At 42.5% G+C, this 23765-nt stretch overlaps 1 protein-coding gene and 1 long non-coding RNA gene across 4 annotated transcripts in view; one reads left to right on the plus strand and one right to left on the minus strand.

Moving 5' to 3' along the window:
- The window catches only part of CACNA2D3 (calcium voltage-gated channel auxiliary subunit alpha2delta 3), a 1177822-nt gene that overhangs the window by 720524 nt on the left and 433533 nt on the right, over positions 1-23765 (minus strand). The window lies entirely within an intron of this gene.
- LOC120945245 overlaps positions 8537-23765 on the plus strand; it is a 71954-nt gene continuing 56725 nt past the window's right edge. Inside the window, exon 1 of the long non-coding RNA XR_005750546.1 lies at positions 8537-8688. This is a non-coding gene — a long non-coding RNA (uncharacterized LOC120945245). The remainder of the gene's footprint in view (positions 8689-23765) is intronic.

The raw sequence follows: 23765 nt of genomic DNA on the forward strand, positions 1-23765 counted from the left end.
GCTTCCGAGCATGCGTCGACTTGATTCTGAGCATGCGTGGATTTTTGACCAATGGAGTTCCACACAGACGATCATTTTTTTCTATAGTTTTTTTATCCATAGGAAAATTTTAAAACATGTTCTATTTTTTTTTTCACAGATGAAAATCAGACAAATCGATCGTGTGTACAGGGCTTTAGGCTATGGTTCTGTGAAGGCTACTAAAGTTTCTCTGCACTAAACTCATCAAGCATTGTCTTCATGGACCTACTGTGTGTGCACAGTTGTACGGTTATACTGGAACATAAAGGGGCTTTCGACCAATTCCTGGAACCATGGTAGAAGCGTATGATTGTCTAAAATGTTTTTCCATGCTGTAGTATTAACTTTAGCCTTCAGTGGAAACTAGACATGTGCACACTGAAATATTTTGTTTCGGAATTTCAAAATAAATGTATTTAGTTATTCCCGAAATGTTTTTTATTTATTTATTTTCATAAAAAAATGCATTCGTCCGAAAATCCGAATTAATTCAAGTCGAATCTGTCAACTGAATTCTTTCGGTGTCTGTCGAATGTTCTAAGAAGATTCGACGAAGCAGTTAAACTGTACAACGCCACAATCGTACATTTCCGGTCGAATGCTCCGCCCACAAGCTATAGTAGTATTCTAATGTTGTATGACTAGTAATAATTATATTTATTAATTATTTTTACTAGTCAACCAACATTAGAATTCTCCTATAGCCTATGGGCGGAGCATTTAACCATAAATGTCCGCTAGAGGCGATCGTATGTTTTTAGATGCTTCGTCGAATCTTCATGTCTCTATAATATTGAATCTCTATGTCAAATAATCTCAGACTAATAGAGTTAGGTTGGGCACATTCAACCGCAGATTTGATAGACACAGATTGCTATTGTCACCGTCATGTCGAATCTTCTATCTATATCGAACTGTTGTCGCAACAAAACGTAAATGAAGCATTTTTTATGTCGGATCTTTCTGATTTCGGATTCTGCGCGTTCGTTATCGTTTGATAAATCCCTGAAATTTGGACGAAAAGGAATGCACATGTCTACTGGAAACAGCTGAACTCCATATTTTGGAGGGATGTCCACATGCAGTACTTTTGCCCATATACTTGGTGTGATAGTAAGGTATCCTCAGACATATTGCCATATAATGTACCTTGTAACCATTAAAGAAAAACTATATTTAAATGCCAACTTTTAACCATGGTAAAGAGGAGCTCCAGTCTCAGCAGTTAAAAATTCTGTAGCTGCTGATTTTGAATAAAAGTACACTGAGGCCCCGTACACACGACCGAGTTTCTCGGCAGAATTCAGCCAGAAACTTGATCGGAGCTGTATTCTGCCGAGAAACCCAGTCGTGTGTACACTTTTGGCCGAGGAAACCGACGAGGATCTTGTCGGGCCAAATAGAGAACATGTTTCCTCGTTAGTCAATGAGGAAACTTGGCTCGCCGAGATCCTCGGCGGCTTCACAAGGAACTCGACGAGCAAAACGATGTGTTTTGCTCGTCGAGTTTCTCGGACGTGTGTACAGGGCCTTACAGTACCTGTCCAGGGATCCAGGGATTAATTTGGTTTTGGTTGCAGGTGTCAGCATCTTAGGCCCCGTACACACGACCGAACATGTTTGCTAAAACTGGTCCGCGGACCAGTTTCAGCAGACATGTTCAGTCGTCTGTACAGCTGAGCGGACAGGATTCCAGCGTACATTTGCCCGGCGGACCGTTTTCATCGTACATGTTTGCCCGTCTGTACGAGGCCTAAAAGTGTAAGTAAACCCCCCCTATTGTTTTCAGCCAAGAAAGCTGCCATCTTTGTCTCTGTTTAATCTACAACTGCCATGATGCTGCACATGTGATCAGTTATGACACCAGCTATTGGATGGTTTGACAGTTTGATTGAGAGCACAACCAATAGGACTGTTTCATTTTCCGGCACATGCCGGAACAGAAACTGTTTTATGGATGGGTTTACTTCCGCTTTAAGTAAGGGAAACCAGCTTCACAGCAGGTCTCCTTCTGCACAAGCATTATGTGCTTTGTGAATGGTCCCACAGGCTTCTGGGACCTGTGATGTGTCCCAGAAGGCTGCTGGGGGAAGGAGGAGTGGGGGGGGCTGAACTTCTGCCGCAGATCGCCGCAACCCATCTGATCAGAAATGGAAGCACATACCTGTCAAATCTAGGTAACTGCCCCAGCCCCGCCCCCCGAAAAAAAAGTTCCGCTTTAATGGGCTTGCTTGGTCTATTTATGTTTATCCTCACAACAGGGGTGTAGCTTAAGGGGTGGCATACGTTTTTCACATACTTTCTGTTCCTGATTTCTAATGTATGCAAACCTACAATAAATAACAATAATATTATCTGTTTGGATTTTTAGCATTAAAGCGGAACTAAACTCTCTTAATCAACATCAACTATTTTTTAATGTTTATGCTGCTAGTATTAGTAAATAGATACAGATAGATAGGAAGTTATATTAAAGTCATTGTAAAGGTTTATTTACTAAAAAAATAAATAATAATAAACATGTTATACTTACCTTCTCTCTGTAAGGGTTTTTGCACAGAGCGGCCCTGATCCTCCTTTTATGGGGTCCCCTGGCGGTGCTCCTGCCTCCTCCTCCGCATCAAGTGCCACCACGGAGAGCCGTTTTCCACTTTCCGTAGTGGTAATGGCTCAAGGTTTTTTTTACCTTCACGCACTGTATGCATGAAGATAAAAAAAACTCATGTGTGCAACATCCCCCCAGGCCCATAATACTTATTTGCACCCCATCTAGTTCCAGCGACGTGCACAAGAGCCTCGACTCTCTGGGGTCTCTCTCCCCCTCATTGGCAGAGACAGCAGTGGGAGCTGATGTTAATCACAGCCAGTGAGTCAGTGAAAAAAGAGGGGGTGGGGCAAAGCTGCGACTCTGTGTGTGAATGGACATGCAGAAGAGCGGCGGGTCGGGCGTGAGCTTGCTCATGTGCCCCCCATAGCAAGTTGTTTTCTCTGGATGGAGGGGCCAGTAGCGCAAGCAGGGGACCTGAGAAGAGGAGGATCAGGGATGCTCTGTGCCAAATCCAGAGCTTTTTTTCTTAGAAAATAGGTCCAGGAACTCAACCACGACCCCGTTCAGATTTCAAAAACAGTACAAGGGTCTTAAAGGGGAATTAAATACCAGGATTGCATTACATACAGAATGCAGAGTTCAGGGGCTTACACACAGAGTGCAGAGCTGTCACTTGTAAACACAGAAACCAGACTTCTGTGTTTACAAGTGATTGTGGTGAGCAGGCACCAAAGGGTCTGAGCCAGAGGTGGTGGAACTGAGTTCCCCCAAGTTCCCCCTGAAAAAAAGCCCTGGCCAAATCACTGCACAGAGCAGGTAAGTATAACATGCTTGTTATTAAAAAAAAAAAAAAACGTTGGTCTTTAACATCACTTTAAATTGTGTTTTCAGTTTTTGGTGCTGTTTTAAAGGATAAGTTTATATATTTTTGGAGGAAAAAACGTGTATTTTTTTTTATTATTCCAGCAGGAGCCTGGAAATTATTTCACCCATGATCAGAAGATCATGGGTGCAATGTGGGCTCCTGCAGACACGTCCTCTGGCTTTCAGCCCATACCTCTGTACAGGCTTTCTGTTTGAAAGCCAGAAGGCATGTCAATGGTCTATAAGACGGCTCATCAGTGCCCCCTCAGCCCATTGAAACTACAAGTCCATCTGCTGCAATGGCAATTGGTACTTGTAGTTTTCTCATACACCATCTGTGAATGACTGACGTAGATGTGTGGGCGGAGCCTTACTGTTTTCAAAAAGTGACAGAGGATGTGGGGAGAAGAACCCCCTCCCGCTGTCATGGGGGAAGCAGGATTGGAGGGAGAGGTAACAGGAGCTGGAGCATGTTTCATGTTCTATCCAACATACGGGTGGAACATGTAACCTGTTCCAATTGTGAACTTATCCTTTAAAGCGGTTTTAAACCCGCATATATATTTTTTTTTTACACCTGTAAGGCAAAAGCCATAATGAGCTAGTATGCACCGCATATTAGCTCATTATGAAATACTTACCTCGGAACGAGGAGAAGAGAACTTACCTGGTCCACGCGGAGCGAGATGTCATCTTGACTCAGCGTGTCTTCCGGGTATCGCCGCTCCAGCGCTGTGATTGGCTGGAGCGGCGATGACGTCACTCCCGCACGTGCGCGCGGGAAATTTCATTCCGGCAAGGGCCGCCGGCGGCCGGCCCTTCAGCCGAGGATCCCCCCTGCGCATGCGCCGCTGCAATCAGCGGCGCCTTGCGAGGGGAATATCTCCTAAACCGTACAGGTTTAGGAGATATTCTTTATACCTACAGGTAAGCCTTATTATAGGCTTACCTTACCTGTAGGTAAAAGTCAAAAAGTGGGGTTTACAACCACTTTAACTTATAAAAAAAATAATTTCCTGGTACACTTTGCTGCTAAAATGCTGCACCCAACCATGTTACATTACTTATAAGAATGCAATTCCCTACAATTTCATCATGATGTATTAAATAAACTTAATTATAAGATGCAGTCTTTGTGCATACAATGTACCTCTTTATGTATGCCAGCCTACCATCGAGCATTTGTGTTACAACATTCAAGTCATTTGTTATCTCGCCATTACGTATAAATGAAACAAGCTTTTATAATCTACCTGAGAACCAGCAAATCAATACAAAATCTATTTCAAAAGACAACGTTATGTTTTAAAGATAGTTTTATGTTATAGCATTTTGCAATAATTCATTCTGTTTTCTGTTCTGTCCTCGGTGCTAAAATGTTATTTGTCTACACGAATGATGTGTTTGAGCACAATAATACCTGCAACCGACATAATAATACTGTGTAAATGATCTATAATTATCCTTCGCCTTAAATAGTCCCTGAATTTCAGTCGTAATGGATGAAGCTGGATTTCAGATGATAAACTGCAGCCATGGCGAATAATATACTTGGAAAGAATGTGAAACATGCTATTTCTCCAGTATGCAAAGAAATAATAAACCCAATGTATACAATCTAAAAGCTGTGGAGGTGTTGCCCATTGCAGGATATAGAAACTTGCACTCATTGTATAATGTATACTGCAAAAATAACACCTGGAAGTAGTCGGGGGGGTCGTAGCTGTGGGATAACATGTATTGTACACATAACTGAGAAAGTAACGGCGTAAGGGCTGCACAGTGGGTATAAAAAAGAATCGCCCTCCTTTAACCACTTGCTTACTGGGCACATATACCCCCTTTCTGCCGAGGCGAAATTTCAGTTTTCGTCACTGCATTGCTTTAAATGAAAATTGCGCGGCCGTGCGACGTGGCTCCCAAACAAAATTGACGTCCTTTTCTCCCTCACAAATAGAGCTTTCTTTTGGTGGTATTTGATCACCTCTGCGTTTTTTTATTTTTTGCGCTATAAACAAAAAAGCGCGACAATTTGAAAAAAACACAAACACAATATTTTAAAATAGTAAAAACAAAGGCTCACTCACAAGTATAGTGCCTCGGACCGGCACCGGGTCCTTCTAGCAGTACCGAGCGCCAAAGCCGCTGGCTAGCGTGTGAATCCTCCTCGGATGGCGTGCGCTCCACGCCTCTGTTTCCTTGCGGTTCAGGGGCAGGGGATGACATGTGACGTACTTCTGCCCAACGTGCTACCCAGAAGCCTCTACGCGTTTCGCAATCACCTTGCGTCGTCAGGTGCCAGTCCGAGGCCCTATACTTGTGAGTGAGCCTTTGTTTTTACTATTTTTATTAATAAAACAGTATCGGATATACTGCACCATGAAGAGTCTCTTGTTTTTGAGGCATTAAGGCACTATCAGGAATCTTGTGAATACAAGGAAGGAGGAGGATTGCTCTAGTGGCCATAAGGAAAGCAATAATTTGAGGCCTTCTATTAATCTGAGTCTGGTGAGTGTCCATTTTAGCAGTTGGTGACGGTGGCACGATTTACCTGGTGGAAGAATAATTACATGTTTATAAGGAGCACCATGAGCATTGGGCTTTTTCTTTTTTGAATTGGAATATATTTGAATTGGAATCCATGTATTTGTTTTTTCCATATATAGGACACTTTTGATATACTTTTTAGAGACGTTTTCTGATTTTTTACATACAATATTTTAATTATTTTGCATATGTTGCACATTATTGAGCACCTATTCATGGGGTTCTATTCACTGGTTTAAGTCCATAGCACATTTATATTTATTTGATTTTTATTATGATAGGATTGGCGCAGTAACACATTCTTGTTTATATATACTTTTTACACTTCCTTGAGGTGTACACATTATTGCAGCAGATTTTTAACATTTATTTCAAGTTTAATTTTTTTTTCGCATCAGTGACACTTCATACACATTTAGGATATATCAGTAACTACAAACTTCTGGTAGGAGGGACAAGTAGATATGGAAAAGTGAACTTTTTTACGTGAACACATTTGATGCATTTTCATTATCTGGGTTATAATGATGCTTTAAATTTGTATATAAATGAATTCAAAAAGAAGCGTACTGCAGGTGGTCTACATTTACATAATTATTATCATAAGCCCAAAGCTTCAGCCCATTATTTGAGAGTAATAGGAGCTGTTTAATATAAGAGTTTGGAAAGTTCACTGATTTCTTTTAATGCAGTAAAACTGTCAAATTCTGAGGCAAACACAATACAACAGATGTTAGATGGGTATTGGTTACATTAATGTTTCATATAATATAAGCCTGATTGTCTTTGTTACGTCTCGCCCTCGTCTGACATTATTCTGCTGCAAATCACAAAACATTTATTGTAGATTATATTGTGAAGTGACATCTAAAATGTCATCTGGAATATTAGAATAGAATCTGTAGAGCTCATATCTTATTTTCAGCGTGAATTGACTGCCAGTTCCAAAAGATTTAAATATAAATTATGCAAAGCTCTACCTTAAAGAGCAGAGGAACCTCCTTAAAGAAAATCATTTACGTTTGATCATTTTGATTGCATCCCTTAGTAATATACTTGAAGAAAGTGAAGTGTTTGTAGACAACCAAAGAAAGGTCACTTTAAAACATATGTCTAACTAAAAATGTTTTATCTACTTTTGGATAGTGAAAGAAAGGTTAGAACAGCTGATGGATTTTTAATGCTACCCATGGCTTCTTTAGAGAAATTTCCTCTCATTTTCTGTCTTGATGACAACAATTTAACAGACAGGAAGTTAGAGCAAAACTTAAACAACAACACAAACAGAAAGCAAAATGCTCCTCTTCTGTTATTGTCCCCATTGCAGATTGTCCCTCGCTTCCTGTTTGATTAGGTTGTTGTCAGTAGGACAGGAAGTGAGGGTAATATATCTAGGGTTGTCCCGATACCACTTTTTTAGGACCGAGTACAAGTACCGATACTTTTTTTCAAGTAGTCGCCGATACCGAATACCGATACTTTTTTTTAATGTCATGTGACCGTTTTCAAACCACAATACAGACCAAAGATATTTTCTTTAGAATTATGAAGAACTGGTACATCATGGTGTGGGGCTGTTTTTTAGCATACGGTACTGGAAAACTACATATCATTGAAGTAGTGATCACTGTCAGTGCAGCTCATCGGTGCCAGTGCCCAAAAGTGCAGCTAGCCAGTGCCACCTATCAGTGCAGATCAGTGCCCATTAGTGCATCAGTGCAGGGAGGCAGCTTATTAGTGCATCTCATAAGTGCCACCCAATCAATGCCAGTGCCACCTATCAGTGCCATCCATTTATGAGTGCAATTCAATCAATGCCAGTGCCATCCAATGGTGCCATCCAATTTGTGTTCGATGTCACAAAAAAAAAAAAAGTATTCTATTTTGGTATCGGGAGTATTTGCGCGAGTACGAGTACTAGCGCAAATACTCGGTATCGGTCCCGATACCGATACTGGTATCGGTATCTGGACAACCCTAAATATATCTAATGGACACACACCTTGATCGTTTCCCTTTCCACAATGTTCTGAACGCCGGTGTTCTGTCAGATTAGGAAGCCCATTAGATCTTGTCCTCATCTCTACCACTTCACAACAGGTGAACCCAATTAGATCAGTATGCCTCGGCTTATGGCCCCGATCATACAAATTGCCCTATTTTATGGCCCTATTCAGTCAAGACAGTCCTTATGTTCCTCTGTGACCATTTCCTCTATGTCCTATCAACATACAAGTAATCAATTTAGGGGGATGTATACCTCCCCTTACATTGTATATTGTTTACTTTATTTATCTGAATGTCATTATCTTATGTCTAATTGTATTCTGCAACTGGCAACCCCTGGTGGTCCTGTGCAGCCCGTTGCTGCCCCCCTTCTCCCCAGCGGTGGACTTGTGTTTCTCCTGGCAGGGGTGATCACCTTTCATCCCCTTCTTGTTCTCCCCGAGCCGGTCTCACCGCCCCTCAGCTCGGGCTGAACGCGCATGCGCGGCAGCGTTATTCACGCACCCGCACTGCGTGGAGAAACTGACCTGGTGACGTCACACGCCGCCACTCGGCGGCGTCCTCTGTGTATCCAGGTTGGGGAGCTCATTTAACGGGCCTCAGCCCATGAATGAGCACGTCGGATCTCTCCATTGATGTGTTCTCTATGCGGGGCAGAGGCTGGAGGTTGCTATCAATTACCTGTCAGCAAATCTCCATAGGTACGGTTTCCTGGTCTTTAGGGACACTACTGTGTCCCTTATGCTATTACTGCAACTACAACTGATACCTTTTTTATATTCATAGATTCTCACCAATCTGTTTTAAACAGCTACTTGGTCTGCCACATCTATACATACCGTTTACCCACTGTATGTTTGTTAGTAGTTAAAGTGGACATACCCTACCTTAACCGTGCCTCATCAACCATCACATGGCTTGGTATTTTCATAATTTTTATCAACCGGTGAGCCAATTGTGGTCACATTGCTACTGTAATTGGCGTCATCTATCCTAAGTGTCGGGCACTTCCTTTTCTCCTCTCTCCCTCCCCCTCCTTCCTTTCCTCCACTTTCACCCCCTTCCCCCCACTCCCTTCCATCTCCCTCTCCCCCCTCTCCTTCCTCCCTCCCTCCCTACTTCCACTCTTCCCCCTTCCCCCCTTTTGGGGAGATGCGCATTATAGATGTGCAGCCGACAAATCTGCAGCAACTGCGTGATGCTATCATGTCACTATGGACCAAAATCTCAGAAGAGTGTTCCACAAACCTTGTTAAATCTGTGCCATGAAAAATTAGGGCAGTTCTGAAGGCAAAAGGGGGGCCCAACCGGGTACTAGCAAGGTGTACTTAATAAAGTGGCTGGTGAGTGTATGTGTTATGCCTCGTACACACGATCGGAATTTCCGATAGAAAAAGTCAGATGGAATTTTTTCATTGGATATTCCGACCGTGTGTATGCCCCATTGGACTTTTTCTGTCCAATGTGTCCGTTTGTATGCATGACAGCTTGAACGGAATTCCGTCAGAAAAACCTGTCTGAGTTTATTCCGACGGAAACTCTGATCGTGTGTACAGGGCATTAGGCAGTACACTGATGAAGTTGTTTTGGTGGTCTCTATTTCTAATCAGCAAATTTCAGTGCAAAACATTAGGAAAAGTTGTAAAGCCACATTGATGTACAATGTTTGAATGCCTATGTCCAGGAGATTAGAGAAGGCAAGTCCGAACACTAACTGCAGTGCTATTAAAAATACATTGAAGTATTTTTTAAGTAAAAGGACTTTATTAAATGGATCTTTAATATTTGCTTATACTTGAAATAGCCAGAGGGTCAGCATGACAGACAATAACAAGCATTTTTAAAGGGGGGAGTTTTCAACGACAGGCCATGTTTTTCTTCTCACTAAAGGTTTGCCTTCAAAGATGATTCCATGGATTATAATTATAGTTTTACTGTTCGACCAGATTATCCTACCTTAAGTGGCAATAGTGTTTATGTAAAATGTTAAAACATCCTGCTTTAATTAAGCCAGGTGTTTCCTTTAATTAAAAATAATTAAAAAAAATTGAAATGTTGTTTCATATTACAACTTCAAAGACATATAAACCAGCAAATACATTTAGAAAATGTTCTGAGAAGTGTGACACTTCAAACAAATGTGAAGCTAAAATTGATACTGGCTTGTGGTGGCTAACCATAAATTCACACTTCTCACATCTATATGGAGAGTTTGCAATCAGGTGACAATTTTGTCAGCTAGCTAGCCTGTCTATACTTGAGATAATGGAGTGCTGAAATACTCAGAACGACCAATTTTAGACTAGACTTGCTGTCAGATATCTGCCTCTAGACATCTTTACTTGAGTACTCTGTAATGGCTCAGTTAGAAAAAGCTGATCTAACAGAGGTAATCAAAAATCTCTTCAATACTCTGCCCAGCAAACAAACAGATCTGAAACCTCTGTGTAAAATAGAATAAAAAACTCAAAACCTTTGTAATCAAACAAAACTGAATATACCAATGAGGTGTATATAATTAATTAGTTTTGTGATTTAGCTTATTAAATTAATAATGTATCAGCTATCATCTTTGTAATATGTACTGTCACATACAATATCTCACAAAAGTGAGTACACCCCTCACATTTTTGTAAATATTTCATTATATCTTTTCATGTGACAACACTGAAGAAATGAAACAGTGCTACAATGTAAAGTAGTGAGTTTAGAGCTTGTATAACAGTATAAGGCCCCATACACACCATAGAATCTATCCGCAGATAAATCCCATCAAATGGGTTTCTGCGGATAGATTCTATGGTGTGTACACTCCGTCGGATATTTATCCGCGGATAAATCTCCCCTGGGATGGATTTCCAGCAGATGGATATTTGCTGACATGCTCAACAAATCCATCTGCTGGAATCCATTCCAACGGATGGATCCGCTCGTCTGTACAGACTTACCGGATCCATCCGTCCAAAGGGATTCCCCGCACGCGTCGTAATGATTTGACGCATGCGTGGAATTCCTTATATGACAGCGTCGCGCCCGTCGCCGCGTCATAATAGCGGCGACGGCGCAACACGTCATCGGCAGAGGATTTCAGCGCGGATTTCAATGCGATGGTGTGTACACGCCATCGCATAGAAATCTTCTGAAATCCTCGAGAGGATTTATCCGCGGATACGGTCCGCTGGACCGTATCTGCGGATAAATCCTCTCGTGTGTATGGGGCCTTACAGTGTAACAACTCATATATAAAACAATATGAATTTTATTGTAAGAAATAGGGTTGTCCCGATACCGATACTAGTATCGGTATCGGGACCGAATACCAAGCATTTGCCCGAGTATTTGTACTCGGACAAATGCTCCCGATGCTTCACCCGATACTTGTACTGTCAGCGGTGATCAGTGCATGGGGAAGTTACAAGCACCGATCACCGCTGTATAGATTTAAAAGTAATTTCTCCGCTTCTCTCTCTCCCCCCCCCCCAGCTTTCAGCTGCTTTAAAATCAGCGGTGATCGGAGCTTGAAACTCCCCGACACACGATCACCGCTGACTGTCCCGTGTCCTCCTCCAGACCCCCTCAGTTTTGCTGCAGTCTACCTCCCTCCATGTCCCCTGCCGTGCTTCTCTCTCCCTCCGTGTCCCCCTCCATGTTTATCTCTCCCTCTGTGTACCCCTCCGTGTCCCCCTCCATGTTTATCTCTCCCTCCGTGTACCCCTCCGTGTCCCCCGCCATGTTTCTCTCTCCCTCCGTGTATCCCTCCGTGTCCCCGCAGTGTTTCTCTCTCCCTCCGTACTCCTCCACCCTCTGGAACGGTCAGGATGGAGAGCGGGGTAGGAGCTGGTAAATCCGGCTCCTTACTGTTCCGAATGGACAGAGTCAGTGATCACTGACTCTGTCTATTCACATAACTAAAACATTGTAAACTGTGATTACAATGTTTCAGCTTATGAATGAAGAGAAGTGGCTGTCTTTACTCCATTCATTTTCAGCGCACTGGGGAACATGTGTCCCTAGTCCCTTTCTCTGTCTCAAAGGGGAGATGTCAGAGGTCTGTTAAGACCCCTGATATCTCACCAAAGCCCCCCAACAGGGCTGAAAAAAAAAAAAGAATAAAAAAATTATTGTAGAAAATAATAAAAAAACACACTGACACGGTCCACCCCCCCCCCCCCCCACCACCACCACCACTTAAAAAAAGAAAGCATTATAAACAAAAAAAATGTAAAAAAAATTAAAAACAAATTGTTAAAGATAAAAAAAAAAAAACTACTGACACATGTGCCGCTGTCACATGAGATTAAAAAAAAGTATCGGTATTCGGTATCTGCGAGTACTTGAAAAAAAGTATCGGTACTTGTACTCAGTCTTAAAAAAGTGGTATCGGGACAACCCTAGTAAGAAACATTTAAAATGGGTTAGTGAACGCAAAATAAAAACATATTTAGATGTATATACACCAAATAACATGATAAACACATATATAGCTCAAAAACATACATGATATGACATAGACACCAACACTTTCTAAATATGTGATGATACATGTGCTTGTGAGTAATTCACTTTTTAAGATATATTTATCTATGCATTTATATCATGTACTGTATGTCTTTGATCTATATATGGGTTTATCATGTTAATTGGTGTATACACCTTTTTCAGCAGTTGCACCCCCTGAGCCCCTGAAGAAACTCAACATACAAAGCATATTGGGATATACACCTCCCCACATTCTATATAATATATTATGTTCTGGTACTATTAGTATCCTCTGTTATTGTACTATTACACTTGGGGAAGGTGATTTTAAGGGGCGGTTTGCTAAACCTTATGGTATTCATGTAAATATGTTTGTATTTTGACTTCACTAAACCATTTTTAATGTTTTTTACAATAAAATTAATATTTTTTAATTTGTTTATATGTGTTGTTTCCTGAGGATGACACTAGATGCACATTAAAAGTCTGATTTACTCAACTTTTTCTTTAGTGTAGTAGAAATTGTCAGTGGGAAACTGAGGTCGCAAAATAAGACTGGTTGGGCAGAAGACTCAAAAATTTACCAAAGCAATGAGGAGAAAAGTACAGTGACAATCTACTGGTAGTCCAAGCAAGGGGCTGCCATCTATGCAGTTGGCAGCCCCTTGCTTGACCAAACAATAGATTTTCACTGTACCTTGCTCCTCATTGGGTGGGTTATCCAACTAAAGAGGTGATTAGGTGCAAAAGACTTCTGAGTCATACCATCGTGTCAAAGTGGAACAGTGGGTATGGAACCTGTAGGCACTGATCTGATCATGTAACCCCCAATACTTACAGCTATGGGGAAACTAAAAAAAATAGGGCTAGATTGAGAAAGCCCGCCGTAACTTTGTGCGGGCGTAGCGTATCTCAGATACGCTGCCGTAACTTAGTGAGGCAGGTTCTGCATTCAGAAAGAGCCTGCGCCCTAAGTTACGGCGGCGTAGCGTAAATGTGCCGGCGTAAGCGCGCCTAATTCAAATTGTGAAGAGGTGGGCGTGTTTTATAAATAAAACATGCGCTGTCCGTGAACGTATCTCAGTGCGCATGCTCCTAATCACGTCGCAAATAGTCAATGCTTTCGACGTGAACGTAATTTACGCAAAGCCCTATTCGCAAACGACTTACGGAAACAACGTAAAAAACGTAAAATTTGACGATGTCCCGAAGTCCATACTTACTGTAACATTGGCTATGCCTTATATAGCAGGGGGAACTTTACGCCGGAAAAAGCCTTACGTAAACGACGTAAAAAAATCCGCCGGGCGCACGTACGTTTCTGAATCGGCGTATCTAGCTCATTTGCATATTCTACACGGAAATCAACGGAAGCACCACCTAGCGGCCAGCGTAAATATGCACCCTAAGATACGACGGCGTAGGAGACTTACGCCGGTCGTATCTTAGCAACATTTAAGCGTATCTCAATTTGAGCATACGCTTAAAGATACAACGGCGCGGATTCGGACTTACGACAGCGTATCTACTGATACGCCCGTTGTAAGTGTTACTGAATCTAGCCCGTAATTGTCAAATGTTTTTCCAAGCTCTTTTCCCCTCCTTGCTTAAATCTATTGATGACTCTTTAGTCATTTTTCAACTCTTTTCAACTTTCCATCTATTAAATCTTCTGTCCTTGTTGTTTTAACATTGGATAGTAAAACATTTTTTTTCTGCCAGTAAATACCTTATACAGTCCACTTCCAAATACATGGGGACAAATTTAGCAATAGCTCATAGGAAATTAGTAGACATCAGAAAAGAACAAGCAGGGTAGCCTAACAGTGCAGGTCCTAAATACTAAGTAAAAAACGACGTTTTTGAAACTTCAATTTTCAAAGACGAAGTTGCCTACACACCATCGTTTTTTTCACAATGCTCTAGCAAAGCGAGGTTACGTTTACCACGTTTTTCCATTGAAGCTCGCTTCATAACTAGCTTCTGGGCATGCGCGGGTGTAAAAACTTTGTTTTAACCACTTCCAGACCTTAGGTGTTTTTCAGATTCGGTGTTTGCAAGACTAAAACATTTTTTTCTGCTAGAAAATTACTTAAAACCCCCAAACATTATATATATTTTTTTTCTAACACCCTAGAGAATAAAATAGTGGTCATTCCAATACTTTTTGTCACACCGTATTTGCGCAGCGGTCTTACAAGCGCACTTTTTTTGGAAAAAATTCACTTTTTTGAATTAAAAAATAAGACAACAATAAATTTGGCCCAATTGTTTTATATATTTTGAAAGATAATGTTACGCCGAGTAAAATGATGCCCAACATGTCACGCTTAAAAATTGCGCCCGCTCGTGGCATGGCGTCAAACTTTTACCCTTAAAAATCTTGATAGGCGACGTTTAAAAAATTCTACAGGTTGCATTTTTTGAGTTACAGAGTAGGCCTAAGGCTAAAATTATTGCTCTCGCTCTAACGATCGCGGCGATACCTCACTTGTGTGGTTTGAATACCGTTTTCATATGTCGGCGTTCGCTTCTACGCGCGAGCTCGTCGGGACGGGGCGCTTTAAAAAAATTTTTTTTTGCTTTTCGCATTTATTTTTATTTATTTTAGAATTTTTAACACTGAAAAAAAAAAAAAAAAAAAATTATCACTTTTATTCCTATTACAAGGAATGTAAACATCCCTTGTAATAGAAAAAAGCATGACAGGTCCTCTTAAATATGAGATCTGGGGTCAAAAAGACCTCAGATCTCATATTTGGGCTTAAATGCAAAAAATAGAAAAAAAATAAAAAATGTCATTTTTTCAAATGACCAAAAAAAAAATTTGTCTCTTTAAGAGGCTGGGCGGGACTGACGTTTTGACGTCACTTCCGCCCAGCCGAGCTATGGGGACGGGCGAAGGAGATTTTTCCTTCAGTCCCGTCCCCGCTCACCAGCCGACAGCATCCGATCGCCTCCGCCGCTACCGACGGCTCCGGTAAGCGGCGGAGGGCACGGGAGAGCGGCGGGAGGGGGGGGGGGCCCCTCTCCCGCCACCGATAACGGCGATCTCGCGGTGAATCCGCCGCGGAGACCGCCATTATCGGATTCCAGACCGCGCACCCTAAAGATGGATACCTCGGTTGTGACAGCAGCTGCTGCCGTTACCGAGATATCCGTCTTTAAAAATAGGACGTACATCGTCGTGCGCAGGTCTGGAAGTGGTTAAACGACGTTTTTTGCTACACACGGTCAATTTCTGTGAAGTAAAAAACGACGTTTTGAAAAACGACACATAAAATTGAAGCATGCTTAAATTTTTTTTTGTCGTTTTTCACAAGACATAAAACGACGTTTCCCCCACACACGGTCATTTAAAGTGACGTTTTTAAAAACGTAGTTTTACTTCATCACATAAAGTGATGGTGTGTACGCGGCATGAGTCTATAGCCTCCAGCCCCTTATGGCTGCAATGCTTGAATAGCTACATGGGGTCGCTGTTTGTAAAACGTCCGCCTAGCGCATCTGCCGCTCCATGAACCAACCAGCCAGGTGGTATTGTGTATCTCAGTACAAACAAAGTCCATTATATATGTTTCCAAAGTAGTATCTCAAAGTAGAGCTAAAGTTTAAAAAAATAAGTGAACAGGCAAGGAGTTTATTGCTGAAGCTTTCGTAATAGCCTGTAGAATGTACACAGAGCTGTGCATGCACAGCTCAGTTTACATTCTGTGTGCTGGGATGACTGCACTCCTACGCATGCATATGAGCGATGTCATTCTGCGCTGGCCAATCAAAAAGGCTGAAGACTGGCACCCAGAAGAAGCCAGAGAGAAGATTCTGGCCCTGGCTAGGGACTTTGTAGGCATTAGACCATTAAAACTAAAGTAAGTATTTTTACCTTTAGCTTCACGTTCTTTTTTATTTATTTTTATTGCAGTATTTTAACTTGAGATACAGAATAGAGTCTATTGACATACCCGGGATTGAAAATACAAACAGCAGACATAACTAAAACAAAAAACTAAACACAACTAATAAAAACTTTGTACGTGTGTTTCAACCTATGCAGGTTGAAACACACATGTTTTTCCTATTAAACTTTAGAGCCTAGCTCACTATGAAAATAGATATTCTCTCAGAGATTAGTTACCCGGGAAATTACTGAAGTTTAGCAAGGATGCAAAGTTAACTAGGAATGGTTAAATTATTGTACAGAATATTTACTAGTCATCTAAAGAGTCTACATTTGTAAATGGGGTTTCAACCCATTTGTCCCACATTTCTTAGCACATCCAATAAGTAAGTGGTCTTATACAATGGGATGGCAGAGTTATTTAACCTTTTTCAGAGATTGACGGATGGTGCGGCCAGTGTGTGGATTTCTGAAGGGAAGAGAGCCGACACATTCCGTGCTCAACAACTTCAATTCCCCCCCACCCGCTCAACAACTTTAATGCGCACCCCCCCCCCCCTGCTCAACAACTATGATCCCCCCCTCGCTCAACATCTTCGATCCCCCCCCAATTCTCGGCTCCATGGGGCCCCTTCAACACTCAAGCCCAGGGGCCCCCACCACCCTAAGTCCTGCCCTGGGTGCGGCAGAGGATTTCCACCGGAGTACAATGGCCTTGCGTGCATAATTGACTAATAATCCCTGGAGTGTTCCTTTAGTTTCACTTTGAATTGGTAGGTTTAGTTCCACTTTAAGTGGCAAAGGTAGGATAAAGATGATGGCACTGAAGCTTCCATCTTTAAAAACCAAGCTTGCCGTAGCAGCTCAAATTTTTTATTATGGAAGGTTCCCTGTAGTTACATTGTTTCCTAGTAATCAAAAGTATAACAAAGTATAAGAATCCTAAAACAATCAGAAAAATTCTGTAGGAATACCGTATATACTCGAGTATAAGCCAACCCGAATATAAGCCGAGGCACCTAATTTTACCACAAAAACTGGGAAAACTTATTGACTCGAGTATAAGCCTAGGGTGTCCATCTGCATGCCTCACTGTGCCTCATTTTGTTTCACTGTGTCCATGTGCATGCCTCACTGTGTCCATGCCTCACTGTGTCCATGCCTCACTGTGCCCATGCCTTACTGTGCCCATGCCTCACTGTGCCCATGTCTCACTGTGCCCATGCCTCACTATGCCCATGCCTCACTGTGTCCATGACTAGACTGACGTTTAACATGGGAGTCTATGAAGGGGGTGCCCGGCTTTGAAAAATCGGTGCTCCCCAGCCGTAGGTCCCCCGGACAACAAACTTTGCACACTTGTAGAGGAAGAGTAACGGGTCCCCAAAGTCCGGGAGATCAGGCACAAAAAGGTGTCTTGAGTATAAGCCAAGGGGGGCATTTTCAGCACAAAGAAATGTGCTGAAAAACTCGGCTTATACTCGAGTATATACGGTAAATGGAATTTTCCAGTTTTGACTTTACACTTCGAATAATAGTACTGTAATAAGGTACTGTACATACCCCAGTTTTATGACTTGACTGAAAATTATTTTTTCAATAATAGGATTGCTTTAAGTAGGGTTGTAGGTAATAGTTACACATACAATTTATACGTTTATAAAAGCAGTTAAACATAAGATTTATACGTTTATAAAAATATTAACTTGAATATCTACATCAGTTAAAATTTGTATTTCACCATTGCCTGATTTTTTTTTATTCGGTTAGGAAATGTATTATCATCATGGATCATTACAAAAATTATCTGTAAAAGGATGTTTTACAGACTATACGCCTTTTTGTTTAATTTATATTTAGATGAAACCACATTTATTTTAGTTACAATTCTGGTATCGATTATTACCAGGATTAACTAATCTCAGGAGGACTTTACAACTACAAAAGCTATTGTTTAACATGTACAACTGAGAAATGCGCACAGACCTTTACCAATTCCTTACAGATGGCAATATTGATCCATCCTGAACGGGTCTGTAGTACCAAATCATTGCCGTCATTATGTTACTTGAAGCCAAGGGCTCTATGAGATTTTTGATGAAGAACAACAATCTCACACAAGGTTGCAGAGGGGTCGCTGAGATGAAGATTACCAATTGATCAGTGTTAATGGACCGTAGTAACAATAAACAACAAAAGGCTATGCAAAGATATTGCAGCTTATAGCGCTCCGGGGAACAGAACAATTCCCACTACAAACTAACAAATAGGTCAGACAAGTGGAAAAACAAGAGCACTGATTTTTAAGGAGGCTCCGAAAACAGAGAACATTGCAATAGGCTGTATGCAAATATACAGTATGTTACTTGAGCAGATGATAAAACATCTAAACCCAAGAACAAAAATGTAATATACTGCAGCTTACCTGATGTGGTGGCCACATTTGTTTCCTTTTTTTTCCTAGCTCATAGTGATATCTATTGATCCTGATAGAAATCCAATGTCCTTGTAACTTAAGCCTCGTACACATGATCCAATTGTTGGCAGGGGATTGTCTGTTGACAGACCGTTGTCCTAAAATCTGACCGTTAGTACGTTCCTTCTGACAATTGTTGTCCAACTTTCGGCCAACAAATGTTGGATAGCAGGCTAGTAAATTTTCTGCGGACAAAGGTCTGTTGTCTGATTTTTGTATCGGCACACAAAAGTCGAAAGTACAAACACGCATGCTCGAAATTAATGTTTACCAAACACAAAATTAGCAGAAGGGTGGCGCTCAAGAGCTGAAAAGCTGAAAGTTTGTTGGCCGACAATTGTGTACCATTAGTATGCAAGACAAGATTCTGGCACACGCCCTGAAGACAACAATCTGACGCTCGGTTGGCCAACAATCGGATCGTGTGTACGAGGCTTTACTGTGTAGAAAACTAAATTCTCAATGTTATCAATTCATATCATGTAATAAAGATGAGGAGAAGAGAGGTGTTTGCAGTCAAAATCAGGAGAGCAGCCAAGGGTGGTAACGCTGCTCCACCACAGATACAGTACAGGAAGAAAGTAGGGTTGCACTCATACCGGTATAGGTATTGGTGACGATACTAAGCATTTGTATGAGTATGGGTACTCGGGCAAATGCTCCAATATCTGAAACCGATACTTTCAGTCTCTGTACTTTTAGCTGTCAGTAGGATTCCCCCGCTGACAGCTAAAATGTATTAAAAAAAGCCAGCAATATTCGGTTGTTAAGGAGCAGGGATGCCGCGCCCTTAACAACCGATGATTAATTCAGCTGTCAGTGGCGTTCCTCTGTTGACAGGTGGAGTGGAAGCCTGGGTTCACACTATTGCAATGTGGGAACCAGCGCGATTCCAGCGCCGGTTCTCACATCTCCCTCGCCGGCAGTTCACACTGCCCTCTGCGAACCGCTGCTGGTGTCAATACACAGTTAATGACACACCCAGATCGGTTTGCAGATTGCAGTGCGAACTGAGAATTCGGACAGAAATCAGATCACATGGATGCGAACACCCATGCGATCCGATTCCAGTGTGGGGAAAAAAAAGTTCCTGCACCTTTTTTTGTGCAAATCCAATGCAAATTCAGCCATACAACTAACTGTATGGCTGAATTTGCATTGCATAGACATTGCATGTGATCTGCACGGCATTGCGGTGTGAATCACATGAAATATGTGTGAACCCAGGCTTAAAGGGGTTGTAAACCCTCAAGGTTTTTCACCTTAATGCCTTGTATGCATTAAGGTGAAGAACCTGCTGTCACTCAGCAGCCCCCCTGAGCCCCCCATTATACTTACCTGATCCCTGTGTTTCCTGGGAACGAGCACACCAGCTCCAGCCGGTGTCTCGTGTATCTGATTAGATAGATTGATAGCAGCATAGCCGTTGGCTCCAGCTGCTGTCAATCAAATCCAATGACGTGGGCAGGGCCGAGTCCTGCTTTCTGTGTCAATAGACGCAAAAGCAGGATCCAGGAGCGCGCCCACATGGATGTCCCAAAGAAGAGCGATTCTCCGATGGGGCACTCAAGAAGAGGAGGAACCAGGAGCGCCGCTGAGGGACCCCAGAAGAGGAGGATCGGGGGGCCACCCTGTGCAAAACCAACTGCACAGTGGAGGTAATTATGACATGTTTGTTTCTTGTTTTTAAAAAAACCCTGAACCTTCAGTTTACCTGCCAGGTGTAGTTGCCCTGGCCAATTGATAGGAGATCAATTGATTCCACCCTAATTCTGGAATTGCTGCACTTCTTTCTTCTGTCACTAGATGGCCGGGTATCTGGTGATACTTGAAAAGACAAGGGCATTGCAAGGACAGATTAGGAATAGATGGGTATCTCAACCAATGGGCAGGGATCTTCTTGCGTCCTTTGGCCTTCTGGGAGAGCCTATTTATTTGGGTGAAGTCAGGTGATCGTGGTTCTGTGCCACTTAGACAGCTGTTTGGGTGGAAGTGTATTGTATTCCCCTGGGCTGCTAGGCCAGAGCCTGAGGCCTATCACGAGGCAAGAGAGAGCAGCTTAGGGTTGTGACTACGCTTGCAGTCCAACCAGAAGTTCTGAGAACTTGGCGTGGTTAGAGGGACCATACACCTTGTTACCAGGGATCACTGTGTGTAGATGAAGCAGGAACCGGAGCAGTATTCTCTCCAACCAGGGATGGTGAAGAATTGGGAGACTTCAGCAGGAGTCAAGCCAGGGACCCAGCCAGAGGAGGTGATGCTTGCAGAGCAGCCCTGTGTCAAGCTAGGGACTGAGCAGGCCAGTGGGTGATGCTTGAGATGTATCTTGGATGCCAAGCTAGGGACCCAGCAGGGGTGACGCTTGGGGAAGATACGGAGAGAGAAGGTTGGAAGAGCTCAGTGGAACTAGTGGCAGTGGATCAGCAAGTCTAGTGAGAGAGACTGGGAGCTCAGTTGAGTGAAGCTCTACAATAGGAGATTGTAGAGGATGTGAAAGTGTTCTTTGTGACTTTTGTTAGGAACTGTTCAATTTTGTTGCCATAGGAGACAGCGTGTCTACACATGCAGATGTGGTGTCTAGCTGGGTGCCTTTCCCTGCATGACTGTCTACCTATAGAAGTTTTAGAGTCTGCCAATTAACATAGCAACTACTAAAAGGGTGTCCTGGCCCTAAAACCCTCTCTCCCAGAGTTCTGTTTAGGAGACAATAAATCTCTTTGCATTCAAGAAGTGTCTGGCGCCCATGAATCTATCTTGCACTACACTCACCATTCCTCGTAACCCACTCTATATAGAAGGATGTCAGCTGTCCTTAACTCTGGAGGTCACCATTGGGCCTGGAGAGGCCCGAGACTTGGCTACATAGATTATAATGTACTTGTTTTTCATGCATTGTAGGCATTGGGGAGGGTCTCCTGGGTTATTTTTAAAAAACGCTTCTAACCTCAAACGCTCATAACCACTGGTAAACTCACATAAACCTGGTATGTAAAAGCTGTAAAATGGACGTTTTTTGCCGTCGGTTTCCAGCTGTCAAGTTTTCAGCGTTCAGAAAAGGTTTTCAACCACCCAGTGTACATGAGCCCTTGGCCAGGGACAACCTTCAAAATCCGGTTGAATTTTAAATAAGTCTGTAAACGGAGTCTTGACATAATGCTGTATGCAATCCAGCATAAAACGAGATCCAAGGTCTGAATTGTGCATGCCAAGGCTCAAAAATAATTACAATTTACAAAGCTTTCCTCAATCTGTGAAATATTCAACACACGTTCACACATTTGACTAATAGTTTATTTTCCCTATTCTTGTAAAATTGCCATTTAGTTAGAAAACAGTCTCCTGCGAAAATGACTGATAATAAATATATGTAAATGGCACAAAATTCAACTAGGTCGAAAGCAGAAAGGGATAAGTGTTTAAGCAAAGCGCATGTGAACTGTCCGAAGATAAACACTGACTTATAATAATAGTTTTCTACAAGTTCATCAGGAAAAAGAGCCTTCAGGCAGAGCGTTAGAGAATTTTTAAATGGCAGAAAAACAAAAGGAAGAAAATGAGCTCAGAGTGAATTAACTCTATGTGATGGAGAAAAATTAAATGCTAACAGCTTGGGGGGAAAGTGGCATGCAGCTTTCATACAGATCACCAAGAGCCAAGACAAAGAGCTACCACTTAGCCAAGTTCATCCTGTCACTTTACACAGCTAGAACATTGACAATCACTTTTCCTTGTCAATCTGTTATCTGCTTATAACAGTGGACATACTCAAACTGCATTACTTTGTCACAATATCAATCAGGCCAAGTGAGAGTTCAATAAACTTTATTGTTCAAAATAGTACATACAACCTCACTAAGCTCCTCTTCTATTTTGCCTGTCAATCAGCTTAGTCAAAGAGAAGAACTGCATTACTTTGCTGGCAAACTCACCAGTCGGGATCCCTTTCATTCATGCGTTGGACTGCATTGCTGTGGGCAGCGCTGTTACTAAGTATTAGCACTTCTGCCCAGCAATACTAGGTTGATTGGTTCAAATCCCAACCACAGTACTACCTGCATGGAGTTTGCATGTTCACCCTGTGCCTGTGTGGGTTTCTTCCCACACTCCAAAGACATGCTGGTAGGTTAATTGACACCTGTCTAAATTGGCCCTAGTATATGCATGCATAAATTTGAGTTAGGGACCTTGGATTGTAAGCACCTTAAAGGAAAAGTTCACCTTTAGGAAGATGTTACCAATGCTAAAGCCTCTGTCTGATCCAACCCCCCTCCCTGTGACAGCAGTACGGGGAGCGGTTCCCTGTACTAGCTGTCTCTTTCCATACGGCCGCATCCTTCGTTCACACAGCTCTGTGTGTGAATGAACTGCAAGCCCCATCATCTTTTGTGGTTGTTGGCATGTAGTTCTCAATGAATTACCATGGCGCTGTGGCAGACATCCCGAGTCTCCCGCACAAAAACCCTGGCTGCAGGGCCAATCCTGGGTGGGTTTGCGTGGTTCACCCAGGGCCAGTTCTCCCACTAGGCAAAACGGGCAGGTATCCATCGCCTCACACAACTGTAATTAGCGAGCTGTGGGCAGATAGGTGGGTGGGCCTAAGAGAGCCCAGGACTCAGAAGAAGAGCTCCACCGGCACCGCGTCCTTCTCCTCCTAGACCGCATCCTCGCCAAAGAGGCGAGAAGAAGCAGGGTGGGTGCAGCGTCCTCTGTCGACCCCCCCTCTCTCTCAGCCCCTCCATCTCTCTCATTTAACCCTTTTCTCTCTCTCTCTCTCTCTCTCTCTCTCTCTCAGAGCCCCCTCTCTCACTCACCCAACCTCTGGGTGGGCTGACCGAAGAAAAACAAACGGATCCACACAAGCGAGGTGGATGGAGGAATCCTTCCCATTGTGCTATTGTAATCTGACAATGGGGACTCCTCCCCTG

The sequence above is a fragment of the Rana temporaria genome, chromosome 7 (assembly GCF_905171775.1).
Source record: "Rana temporaria chromosome 7, aRanTem1.1, whole genome shotgun sequence".
Taxonomy (NCBI): Eukaryota; Metazoa; Chordata; class Amphibia; order Anura; family Ranidae; genus Rana; species Rana temporaria.